Consider the following 12,520-nt stretch of genomic DNA (forward strand, 5'->3'; position numbering starts at 1 on the left):
ATGAGCTTCTCTGAGACTCCTCCTTCACACTGCGGGTAAAATGTGGAGGCAGGTTTGCCTGGTAAGGTTTTGCACCACGTGAAAGTCATTTAGCTTCTCAGCATCAGGGAACCTCGGTGCAATAAGTCTTCAACTTCTTTCAACAAGTGATCACAATGGAGCTTTTGAATTTATTTCCCTAATATTTAGGAAACGCCTGTAGCTTCAAGCCACATAACGTACTAGACCCAGGCAAACAAGAACACTTGACAGCAGAGCCAAGCCAAAGAGCTTAGCTGGGATCAACAAGCTGTTAGAGCTGACTATACACATTTGAAAAAAAATATTACATAAAGTGATATGTATCTAAGGTCACTATGAGAGCCAGGAAGCAGTGCCAAGACATTCTTGCAGGCTTCTCCCTTCCTTGGCTTGCCCTCATTCACGGACAGGGAGCCCAGCCCGGGCCAGGGCTCAGTGAAAGCTTTCACTGACTTACCCACCTCTGATGGCTATCAGGTCATGTTGCAGAGTCACTTATATTTAGATGAACAGGTGGGCAGCCCCTTCCAAATCTAATCAAGTTAACACTTTATATTTCTTCATGGTTTTCATAATTCTAGTTAGCTTACTGTTGCAAACTAGGGATGGGCTACTCCAGCCTGTTACAAGTTACAAATGCTATTTCTCTACAAACATTAACATTTTTCTTCTCTTTACACGGACAAGTTTCAATGCCCAAATTTGAAAGCACTTGGCTTTTGTAATATCCCACATGAAGATTTAACAGTGAAAAATGCCTTAAACTCATGTTAAAATTGATCTTAGACAGAGGAGATAAAAGTTTAGCATTACTTCTGTATGTCTTAATGCCATAACAGATGCTGTTATTTTCCTACTTCCTACTGGGAATTCAATGGAATCACAAAAGTTCATAGAATTATAGAACGGTTTGGGTTGGACGGGACCTCAAAAGATCATGTTGTTCCAACCCCTTGCCATGGGAAGGCACACCTTTCACTAGACTAAGGTGCTCAAAGTCCCATCCAACCTGGTCTTGAACACTTCCAGGGATGGAACACACACAACTTCTGTGGGCAACCTGCTCCAGTGCATCACCACCCTCACAGTAAAGGATTTCTTCCTAATATCAAATCTAAATCTACCCTCTGTCAGTTTAAGCCGATTATCCCTTGTCCTGTCAATACATGCCCATATGAAATGTCCCTCTCAGCTTTCTTGGAAGATCCTTTAGATCCTGGAAGGTTCTCCAAGGTCACCCCAGAGCCTCATTTTCTCCAGGCTGAACAACTTCAACTCTCCCAGCCTTTCGTAGAATAGGTGCTGCAGCCTTATGACCATCTTCCTGACCCTCCCCTGGTCTCACTCCAACAGGTCTTCATCCTTATGTCGGGGACCCTAGAGCAGGATGCAGCACTCTGGGTGGGCTCTCACAAGAGCAGAGTAGAGGGGAAGAATCACCCACCTCAATCTGCTGGCTACACTGCTTTTGATGAAGCCCAGGATGCTGTGGGCTTTCTGGGCTGCAAGCACACATTGCCAGGTCATCTTGACCTTTCCATCAATCAACAGCCTTAAGTTCTTCTCCTCAGGGCTGCTCTCAATCCATGCTCCACCCAGACTCCATTTGTGCTTGGGACTGTCCCAGCCCAGGTGCAGGGCTTGGAACTTGACTGTGTCTCAAGGTCCCACTGGATGGCATCCCTTCCCTCCAGTCTGTTGACCCCTAGAGACTTGTGCTCAATCCCTAGAAACTTAGGGACACCATATCCTGCATCAGAGGTCCCAACAAAGCCTAGGGAGCCATCATTGGCCTCCCAGCTCCCTGTATCTGGAGATATGCCCTGGAGACTTCTGCTCATAGCACGTGAAGAATTAGAGCAACGTTCTTCAACATATCATGTCACTGGGCTGGCAGAGGCCCAGGATTCTCCACTCCCAGGCTGCCAGCATGACACCTTTCACTAGCAGAGCTCCCCTGACCCACACATCTTTCTCAGACGTCCAGAGCCAGACAGCATAGCCAGAGAGGTGACAGAAACACTCACCTCACCTGAGTGCATGACAACACACCCACTGGCCAGCTCTGTTGCCAACATAGTTCAGTCCTGGTTTCTGTTAGTGCAGTCCAACACTGGGGGTAAATATTTACCTCATCCTAATTATTGGAAAAGATAAATGGAGAGAAAAATGAAGGTAGACGAGCCTTTTCATGTTAAACCAGCTGGACATCCTACTCCCTCTGGCACACCAGTTATTTCTTTCTTTCTACTTCTACAGAAAGCAGAACTAGCTTTCTGGTCTCAGGGATTTTTTCTACTGACCCCATCTCAGGTTCATTGCAGTAAGTCAGTTACAAGGGTATCAAAGGTGTATATGCCCCGTGGGAACTCCAAAGTCTAACTGATGACTACTAACATTTCCCCTCTGCGTTTGAAAATCTAAGAGATATGATCATCCTGAAGTGTTGATGGAAAACCGCAGGTGACAGTCTCCATTTTCACTCACGTTTTATGATAATTTAAAATAACATAGTGGTAGTAAATGTGTTCACGAAATGACATGATGAGGGGGCAACTCGTCCCATCGCCCTGATGACAGGTAGGGTTAATGTCAGCAATGTGAAGGATAATTAATCTTCTCTGTCAGTGCAGCTGCTTCACATAATTTTATCCTAATAGTGAATATCACATATCTTTGCCAAGTTAATTTAAAGGAGTAGAAACAGAACACTGCATTCAGATGCAGTTTACTGTGATCACTTCTATTCTCAGTGTAAAGAATTCTCTAAAATCGTGAATTTATAATCTTTCCGGTGCAGTTTTATTCCTATGAACGTCTGAATAAAGTTGGTAAATTTATTGTCTCTACTGACAGGAGCCTCCTCTGGGCATTCCAATAAAAGATGTGGCCTTTGGAAATCAGGATAAAGAATCTAAGTTTTTGTTTGAAGTCTTTGCACATATTTTTAAAGCAACACCCACATGGCATTCAGCTTGTTCATACACATCGAGAGACAAGACCTTTGGAAATCTACTCTTGCTGGAGTAAGGAGATGGACAGTAATGGAGCCAGTGACACTGACTTTCTAGCATGAGAAACAACCTCTAACTGCTCCCACCATTCAGATAAAACCTTTCCCCTACAGGCAGAAAGTTGCTCCTTTATAAACAGCTCCAGGAGAGGTCAAGGTGACTCATCCTTCTTTTTGTCTCACAGGCATTTATTGTTTAAGAGAAAGTTGTTACAGAAAAGGTAGAGTCCTTGGAAAGAGCCTCTGAGATGCAAAGTTGACAGACCATCCCCAGAGAAGCTGCAGGATCCCTGATGAGTGCTGCTGTTTTGCAGAAAGGTACATACTGAGGATCCCAATCCCCACGTTCTCTGGGCCATCCACAGAGCTGACTGCATTTCACTCAGCAGAAACATATTTGTTTTTTGTTGTATAATTTTGCAAAGTCCTGTGGCTAAAGTAAAAAAAAAAAAAAAAGATAAAAATAAACCTTTAGGAATGCAGAGTACAAAAAAGTTTAGAAAGATCCAGAGGTGAGGGAATGTAAGGGAGCAGAAGCTAATGGGGATTTAACCTCTATAGCTCCAATAGTTCTGCCACAGAACTGCAGAAGTAGATGAGAAAGCAAGAAATTCAAACCAAGGGTTCAGAAATAGAGCAACATGGAAAAAGGCACCAAATGCAAATCTATCACCCGCTGGGTGGCCTGGATCCAACTTCACGGAAAGTGGCAATCAATCAGCTTTTGACAGTGGTGTTTAATGTTACTTAGCTAAGTGGCAGATTCATAAGCAAAACTGGCTTACTGAGAAAGTGACAAACTCAAACTTTGAAGACATTAATTAGGAACAAATCTGAGAAGCGTTTTCAGGGGAGGTCATGTTCAAAGTTGCAGCGTTGGGCATTGCTCCTGCAGGATTTAACACTGAGCCCACGAGGAACGGTGCAGACTTTAACAAGTTTTTCCATGGGTCTGTACAGGTGCTGATGGGTCCAGGTTCCAGTGCAGACGTGAAACTGTGCTCCCAGTGTGAGATTACTTCAACAGCTGAATATAAGCATAGTCAAAATGCTTGACAATTTTGCAAAGTTACTTTGCCAAAACGTGAAATTTTCACAGCCAAAGAGCACAAGATTAGCTAGCACCAGGATGTAGAAGTGGTCTGACTAGCTCTATAGTTTCACAAGTAGTTTAACGTGCAGAAACGGAGTAAAAAAAAAAAAAGATTAAAAAATAAAAGTATATGCAGGTATATGTCTCCTGTTTCTGAGAGTGGGAGGTAATGCAAACAGGAAGTTTGAACTGATGGAGAGAACTGCCAGATATACAAGGGAGACCAATTAAATGCTTGTAGTAAGGCTACTGCAAAATGCCAGACTCAGGAAACTGAGAAAGTTCTTAAGGAAATACCTGGGCATGTCATTTGGCCTTTTAGAAGCAATTCACAACAGTAAAACCTGTTAAATATATCCAAGGGTGTGTTAAGATGACAGACTTTTTCCCCTCAATTTCCCAGAACCTTTTAACAATTCAGATTTCATCTAGCAAGTATCTGCTACAGCTAATATTCCCAGGTATTGCCAGAGCTAATCTACTTTTTTTTTTTAACACATATACTAGGGAATCCATTTTTATTTCTCATCAGAGGCCATGTTTTAATGACTTTCTGGTCTGGAAGGTAGTCTTTGCATAGAAAAATCCCATTCTTCTACCTAGACATGCACCCTGATCATTTCTACAACAAATAAACTCAAGCAAACCTGTGTTTTAGAGCAATGTCATGTTCTGGGTTGGAAGAAGGGTTTCCTATACTCTACTGTATCTGAGACAGCCACACGTGAATGACTTTGACTTATCTGAGGCAAATATCACCAGACCCTCACACGGCTGGGGACATGATCTAGTGTAAGACTACACCAAGGATCAGGAGATATGAGAGGGGCATAAATATGAGTGAGTGATATAGGTTCTTTTGCTCAAATCTCATGGCCAGTTTTCACCTAGACTGCGGTGTACCTATTTTTTGCTATATACAGAGTAACCAGGAGAACACTCAGACCAAGAGATAATTGGGAATTATGAAGCTAGAGCTATTACATAAACACAGTAGCCATTATCCCTTTAAATATGATGAAATCTCATTTTTGATGGCTACAAGTTTATTAGGTGTGAAGATGCTTCTTCTGCAGGCACATTGTTCTACACTCATGTTCACTCAGAATCATTGGGCATTTCTAAAATCAGACTCTACTTAGAAACATGCTGGTACTCAGTTGGATATTGCTAATATTTAGATGGCTCCCTCCACAACAGTATTATAGCACCTGGCAAACATTAATCACAGCACCCTGTGTAACTGTAAACACATTGTAGCTAAGGAAAGGGAGCAGAAGCAGCCCTCATCCCAACAGGAAATCCACACTGGAGAGGTAAATTGATCCAGGGTATCTCAGATCTTCAGCTAGTTCTTGAACAATAGATTATACACCTCCTAAGCTCTTGTGTAAACCATGATATTTTTCAATATTGCTGAAAGTAATTTCTTTGTTAACATCACATGCAACAAGAATATATTGTAATGCTTTCATATGTAGAGCAAACATCAGGCTTTCAAAGAAAAACATGCAAAGTGAAAATTATTTTCTCAAAACAAAGTATGACACATTAGGAATTCTCCTGGACAATGACAATATGCCACTGCTTCTCTCCCAGAAAACACCACTTAAGGGAAATAAGAGGAAAAAAGTGTCTGACTATCAAAAACCAGAAGTCAAATGTTTCTGTCAGAAACCATCAGAACTGAAACATTATAGAAATTCTGTTGATCAACAAAACAGGATGTTGATCAAGCAGTTTTGCTTCTCAATTTCATATTGATAGAATACTTTTATCCCACACACACACACAAAAAAGGCGTCTACTTTCATAACTGGCAGCTTTTGGCCCGTACATCAGGGCAGTAAAGAGATGGCTACCTCTCAAAGTCACTATAGAAGGCAGCAATATCTGCAGCATTTGAGATTTAGTTTTATCCACAGCAAAAACCAAGGACAGTACACGTATGAAGCAAGTGGTGATAGTCAGGAATTAAGAAACTAAATACAGTTCACAAAGTAGTTTACAAAAAATAGAGACAAAGCAAGAAATAAAAGCAATATGAATGAGGAAGTGAAGGTAGTGCACAAAGCAGTCTGAGATCTCACAGGGGAAATACATTTGGCCAGACTTGCTGGAACGCACACAGGGTAACATCATTACTTGAAAACTGCATATGAGCTACCAGTGTCACCCTTGTAAAAGAGAAGCTGCTAAAAAATGAGAATTGCAGCTGAATCAAATGCAGCCATACTATAAACACTGCATTTTAGCAAAGCCAGACATAGATGTGTCTGGAGACTCAAAGGAAAAATTAATCTAGTAAACAGCAGAGACAAAAATTTCAAGTATTTGTTACGTTATTCCTTTGTTAGTAAGGACTCTAGACCAAACAAAACCCAGTATCACAAAGACAGCTTTAGAAAGATATACCTGTCACGGACAGAACAGAATTCACCATAAATCTATGACAACCAGGTAAAATCTTGAGGTCACTGATATATAGACATTTCTTTCTGCTGCTTGTGATAAAGGAAAAAGAAACTTTTTTACTGAGTTTGTACTTCAGGTTTTCTACACCTGCTTTCCTACACAGGCAACAGAAGGAAAAGTTCCCAGTCTTTTCCTGTTCTACCCAAACCAGAAAATATTACAGATATAGTTCCCTCTTACCTTTTGAACTTCAGTTTGAACCTGCTTGACACTGATATTTCCAACCACAGACTGTTTTCTGGTCTTTATGGAAGGTCACAAATAATCTTCAGTCTCACTGCTCACACAGAAAACAACTTCAAGAAGTGAAGACTGCTGCCTGTAGGGAGTCTAGGATGGGCTCTTTCCATTGTTTTGCTCAAAAGGCTGCTGGGTCACCAAGGCAGAAAATGTGGTTCTGCTCCATCTTCCAGAAAAGAATTCCCAGCACACAGAAATAATTTAAGACTATTTCAGAGCACAAAGAAGAAAATTCTGATTTACTAAAGATGTCTACACCTGCAACTAACCTTATTCTGTTAAGGTAAAAATCTATGTGCCTAATTTAAGCCTTTGATATAAAGGTTTTATAAATCCATAGCAAGTCCAAGAGGGGAAAAAATATCAGGATATACACTCATTGTAATTAATAAAACCAGATTTTACCACTTCAAAATGCATTCTCTCAGATGTATCACATTTGCTTTAAAATTCCTGTAGGAATGCTAAGAGTCTAGTTGTTGTGGGCTTTTAAAGCTAATATCATATTAGTTTTAGTTGATGAATAATATGAACTGACAGACTGCACACAAGATGTCGATAAGCAAAATGAATATTTAGAGTGAAAAGGTATCTGAACTTTGTAATGTGGCCTCAGGAGTTACATACCAAACCTTACATATTCATGAAAATAATTATTGCACGAGGCAAAAAAAAAAAAAAATCACCTTAACAGCACAATTCAAAGGAGATATGCTAATAAGTTTGCTGTGATAGACAGGGGATAACTATGGTCTTAGTTAGAAGTCATGTTTTCTTTTCCATCCTTTTAATAATACATTTAAACTCTAAGATCCTATGACAAAAAATGCTACTTCTCCACAGAAGGAGCACAATCATCAAGAGCTGCCTAAAAGCAGAGAGAAAGGATCCCACCATTTCAGGGTTTCTTTTTAGTGCCCAGTTAATAGTGCACTCTGGGTGCCCATTAGAATATTCTGTGGTACTGGAGTGGAAGCCTTAGGTGCCCAGTAGGGATTGAAGTCACTATCAATTCATATTACCTACTGGATGGTCATCAACTTGCAGAAAGTAGTACTTATTATTCTCAAAGCAATTACATTAGAGCAGATGAAAGACTGGATACTCCCTTTAGAAATCAGAGAGATATTTTTAGTTCCATCATACGGGAAAATCAGTACCTCAGGTAAAGGGTGGATTTGCAAATCACAAGGTTTTGGCCGTGGTTCAGATCATCTCCCTTATTCAGCAACAGATTTATTCCTGAGGTTAACCTTTAGTATGCTCAACATGCTTCACTGAATAGCACAGACCTGCACAAGTGATAGAAAAAAGTAAGTATGAAACAAAGAGAAGCATTGCTACTGCATGGATTGTTTTCGAATTCCTCACTTAGTATGACATTTTAAATCAAAGTTCCCCGAATCACCTGTGAAGCTATCCAGGCAAATCTTGAAGTTTATTCATTGGAGGAAGGGGTCTCAGACATATGAGAGTACAAAATTTTCCATGCATGCTCATACATTCACATATAAATAAATGCAATCAGGCATTAGAAACAGTTGGGAACATTCTTCAGGAAGGCAGAGAAATGCCACAAGTTTGATGCATCAAAGGAGAACTACAAAAATAATAGAGCTGACCATTTCAATCCTCTCAACTATAGTATTTTCCACAAATGTCTGGTAAGCTTTTTACTCCTTTTGTAATGGGATGTTGACAAATGAATATATTATTCCCTGGAATACGATGTGATGCATTAAGTCTTTGAAAGAACCTCCTATAATTGTTTAAAAAACCATGGAATAAAAATTTTATTTAGACTCCTTTATAGACAACAAAACCTATCCACCTCCAATAACCTCTCCTTTCTGCCCCACTCATACAATAAGAACAGATTCCAGTGCTACACAGTTTTCCATTCAGAACCACCTGTTAAAGTAGCAGTTACACTTCCTCCCTTGAACTCTGTTTTCATAATATTTGTGTGCCAGGTGACTGTAAAATTGTGAAACTGAATCAGAAAGAGTGTAAAGAAGCACCAGTACTTCCATGTATTGGAAGCCACTAAGGTGCATTGAAGCTTTTTTAAATAAAACCTCCAAATTTAAGTGCTGATCTGAAGCATATCTTAAGACATCCTGCAGATCTTGTAAGATAAAACATTGCTGAGTTCTAGGTAGCTGCAGGCAGGCCAAAACAAAAGCTCTGCCCATCTTGCAAACTGACTGAATATGTTAGCATATGTTCAGCACTAGGCTAAGATAATCTCCACAATCTATTAGACAGTCTGCCTCATCCTTCTAGGCTTGTACCATGATAATTCAAGCCTGAATCTCCTTCCAAATGACCATATAAAAGGTACAACTCAGTTTAAACTGGAGTTCAACTGTGAGAAGATGGCAGCTATATGGTCCAGACTCCTAACAGCAATTTAATGGCTAATTCCCCTTAGAGTTGTAAACATAGTACTCAAAAATGTACTTACAAATTATTCACCTCTCACACACATGGCTGGAAAATATGTGAAAAACGTTTTCCTTGCAGGAAAACTAACACTTCTATTTCCGGTAGGACCAGATACAGCACAGAAAAACAGGAATATTGTAGCTGCTTTACACTTCTTCATTTCAGAGTAGCACAAACTCTCTTACAGACAAACCCATTATTATTTAAGTCAGATCCAAATCTGGACCCAAAAACTAAGTGGCACCTAACAGGTGAGTTTCCAGGGTCATCTTCTTGCAATCCAGTCTTTTTACATCAAGTAAAATATTACCACAAATCTTTTGGATGCCAACCAAAACTCTAGAATTCAGCCAGCATTATTGGCTTTTGAATGGTTTTAAAAGTGGGTTAAGTTGCCATTGTCCCTTTAGCTCAATAGTCTTTAAAGAAGTGTCACTACTAAAAACAAAATTTCATTGGCAACAAAACAATCAGACTTGGACATGAGATGTTTAGCTTACATGTAGCACAGATGGAGGTGGAAGACATGTGAAATAGGGAACTATGTATAGGAAATGAGGTGATTTCCTCGACCTTCTCTCTGGCTTTCGCATCTGAGAGATGCCCTAAGTATTTGAGATGAATACTGTAGCAATTGGGAAGGACTCCTGTTATTAAGTTAAAGGGTAATATTGCCTTTACTGTGTCTTTTAAACCTGTAATCTTTTACTTCCACTTGTAATACAGTACTTCAGTCTCAAGAGAAACATCTTCCCTTTGTTGGAGCGTTGGGTACCTGAGGGAAGGGCTGAAAATTAGCATGCTGGGAATAAACAGCCCCCATTGAGGCAGCAGATAGAGATTTTTCTGAATGCAGAATGTAGAGACTGGGCACTACGTTCTGTTGATCCGTAGGTTGTCCCAGGGGACAATGGCACCAGCTGGGAGATTGTGGGCAGCCATTCCCCCAGGCAGGGACAACAGAGTGTTTTCCCTCTTGAAAGAAATGAGTACAAGAGTCAACCCACAGTTCCAGACAAACCCTGATGTATCAAAAGCATTTTTATAGATTAGTAGGAGGTGTCTGAGCTGTAGCTCTTAGTTCATCTCCCATATGGAGCAAGCTCTATATTCCACAATACAATGGTGATTTAGAGTGAATTGAGTTATGTGTTTTCAATTAGCAGATTAATGATCACTTTATATCAGCAGAGAAATTGGGGGGATGTAGCAGCATCTCTTGCTGATTTAAAAACCTGTTTAACACGTGAAACATTTAAGTTTATATTCACATAGAAGGAATTCAAGCTTGAGTTATATTCAGTTTCTATACCTGAGCTGGAGTGAGCTATGGAAATGTCATGCCTGCCCCAGATCTGCTTCTGCACATAAAGTGCTGATATATTCTGAACCTTAACAAAGAACACAAGAGTCAGAAATAGGTTTTGACCAAGCATAGGAGTGTCTCAATTTTGAGGGCATCCTTATCAGTTTTTAAGGGTGGGGTGGGAGTAATCTTTGGGCAGATGGAGAAACCTGCGTGTTAATGTTTGCCAAGTGTATGTTTTGAAGATTGGCTTTGAGGTTAATGCAGATGCTCCTTGAGGGACATCTAAGCTTTGGTGCACATCTCTAGTTAACATCTGAAGAGCCCAGATGGGCTGTCAAAAAATTGGTGTGGATTTTTATTTTGCAGATGAAATAAAATTTCTTCTCCGTCACTACTCTTATGGTTGCAGACTGTTGCATAGTCAGCAATCAGATAAAACAAAAAGCAGCTATAGATTCAAGACTAATCTTAGGATTTATGCACTTGGAAACTGCCATTTTAATACAACTATTCCTTTGTTGCAAAATTTCCTTTACATGAAACAGCATTATTTACATGCTAAAAATGTAAAAAAAGTAATGTTTTTATATAAAACTATCTTGACCTTTTCTGTTTTATTAAGTTTTGTGTCTTTAAAATTGAGTTTTCTGAATTTGTCCCATTTTTGACAGAAAATATTTTATGCCAAACAGTTTTGACCCAGTTTTGAGTTCCTAATAAAACAAAATGGAACATCACTGGAACAGGCTCCTAGAGAGGTGATCAGTGTCCCCAGCCTTTAAGAGGCTTTGGACAATGGCCTTAACAGCTTTAACTTTTGTTCAGCCCTGAATTGGCCAGGTAGTTGGACTAGATGATCACATTCCAACTGAAATATTCTATTCTAACCTAACTCTGCCCAACCCTACTAAAACCAAGATGGTGTATACTTTAAAATCCTGTGCAAGTCAAATCTGCACTATTTTCTTACTTTATGTAGTAAAACATCAACGATCATTTGTTCAGTTCAGAGTGGAGTCTTGTTTTATCTAACTGATAGATAGCTTTTCAAGCATGAGGAGTACCTCCAAATGATGCAGAGGAAACATTTTAGGGCTCATAAGCTTCATTTTGATCAGACCTAATATTTCACCAGTTTGGTGAACTTTGTTTCTTTCTACAATGTGATATTGACTAACTTGCTACATTATTCCTTTGGAAAAAATACTCATTTGGGCTTTGAAAGAGACATTTAACACACTTCAGCTTTATCTTAAATAAATATTTACCCTAAAAATAAAATTTAAATATAGCAATATCATATATAGTATAAGATATATATATACTGCTTTCATTAATTGCCTGCCTTGAAAATTCTGGTATTTTTCAGTGCTGAGAATTTATGTTTGTATGATCTGTTAGCATTAAGTGACGTTTACCTGGTTAAGATACAACTGTAAAACCACAAAAGAAATTTACATTTGTTTTTCCTCTCCTTGATTGGGGCAGCTCTGTCAGAAGCCAGAGCTACTGTAATGGTTTCATACAGTGTGTCCCCCTCTTTAGCAGAGCACTCCAGTTCATGATTGATTGTGATGGTGAGAGGCTTATATAGAAAATGATCCAAGGTTTGCATTCATCTGGTGGCAAGGAAAAACATATTTGCTGCCTCAAAGTGCTTGGTCATTTTTATCACACTAAGATTGGAATACATTCTTACAATTAGAAATTATGTTGAAAGCTCTCAAAGAAGCAAATAAAAAGGAAATAAGTAGTAAGTGTTTAATAAATTTTTTCTTATGCAAAAAGTCCACGTGATGTCACATCTACAATGTACAAAACACCAGCAAGACCAAAGAAACTATGCTGATTTATACCAGGTGAGAATCTCCCCTAGTATCTAAAAGTCAATCTCAAAGCCACAGCTGGTAGGCTATTATTC

At 39.4% G+C, this 12,520-nt stretch overlaps 1 long non-coding RNA gene across 7 annotated transcripts in view; it reads right to left on the minus strand.

The window, feature by feature from the left end:
• Positions 1–12,520, minus strand: part of LOC108500949 — a 199,972-nt gene that overhangs the window by 84,630 nt on the left and 102,822 nt on the right. For 5 of the 7 annotated variants that reach the window (XR_001876088.1, XR_001876086.1, XR_001876087.1 and 2 more), the window contains 2 exons: positions 8,003–8,134; positions 6,789–7,049 (listed from right to left, as the gene is read on the minus strand). The exons of the other annotated variants lie outside the window; for them this stretch is intronic. This is a non-coding gene — a long non-coding RNA (uncharacterized LOC108500949). Of the gene's footprint in view, positions 1–6,788; positions 7,050–8,002; positions 8,135–12,520 lie in introns of those variants that run through there. 7 annotated transcript variants of the gene reach the window in all.

This window comes from Lepidothrix coronata, unplaced genomic scaffold (assembly GCF_001604755.1).
Source record: "Lepidothrix coronata isolate B3197 unplaced genomic scaffold, Lepidothrix_coronata-1.0 Scaffold97, whole genome shotgun sequence".
NCBI lineage: Eukaryota > Metazoa > Chordata > Aves > Passeriformes > Pipridae > Lepidothrix > Lepidothrix coronata.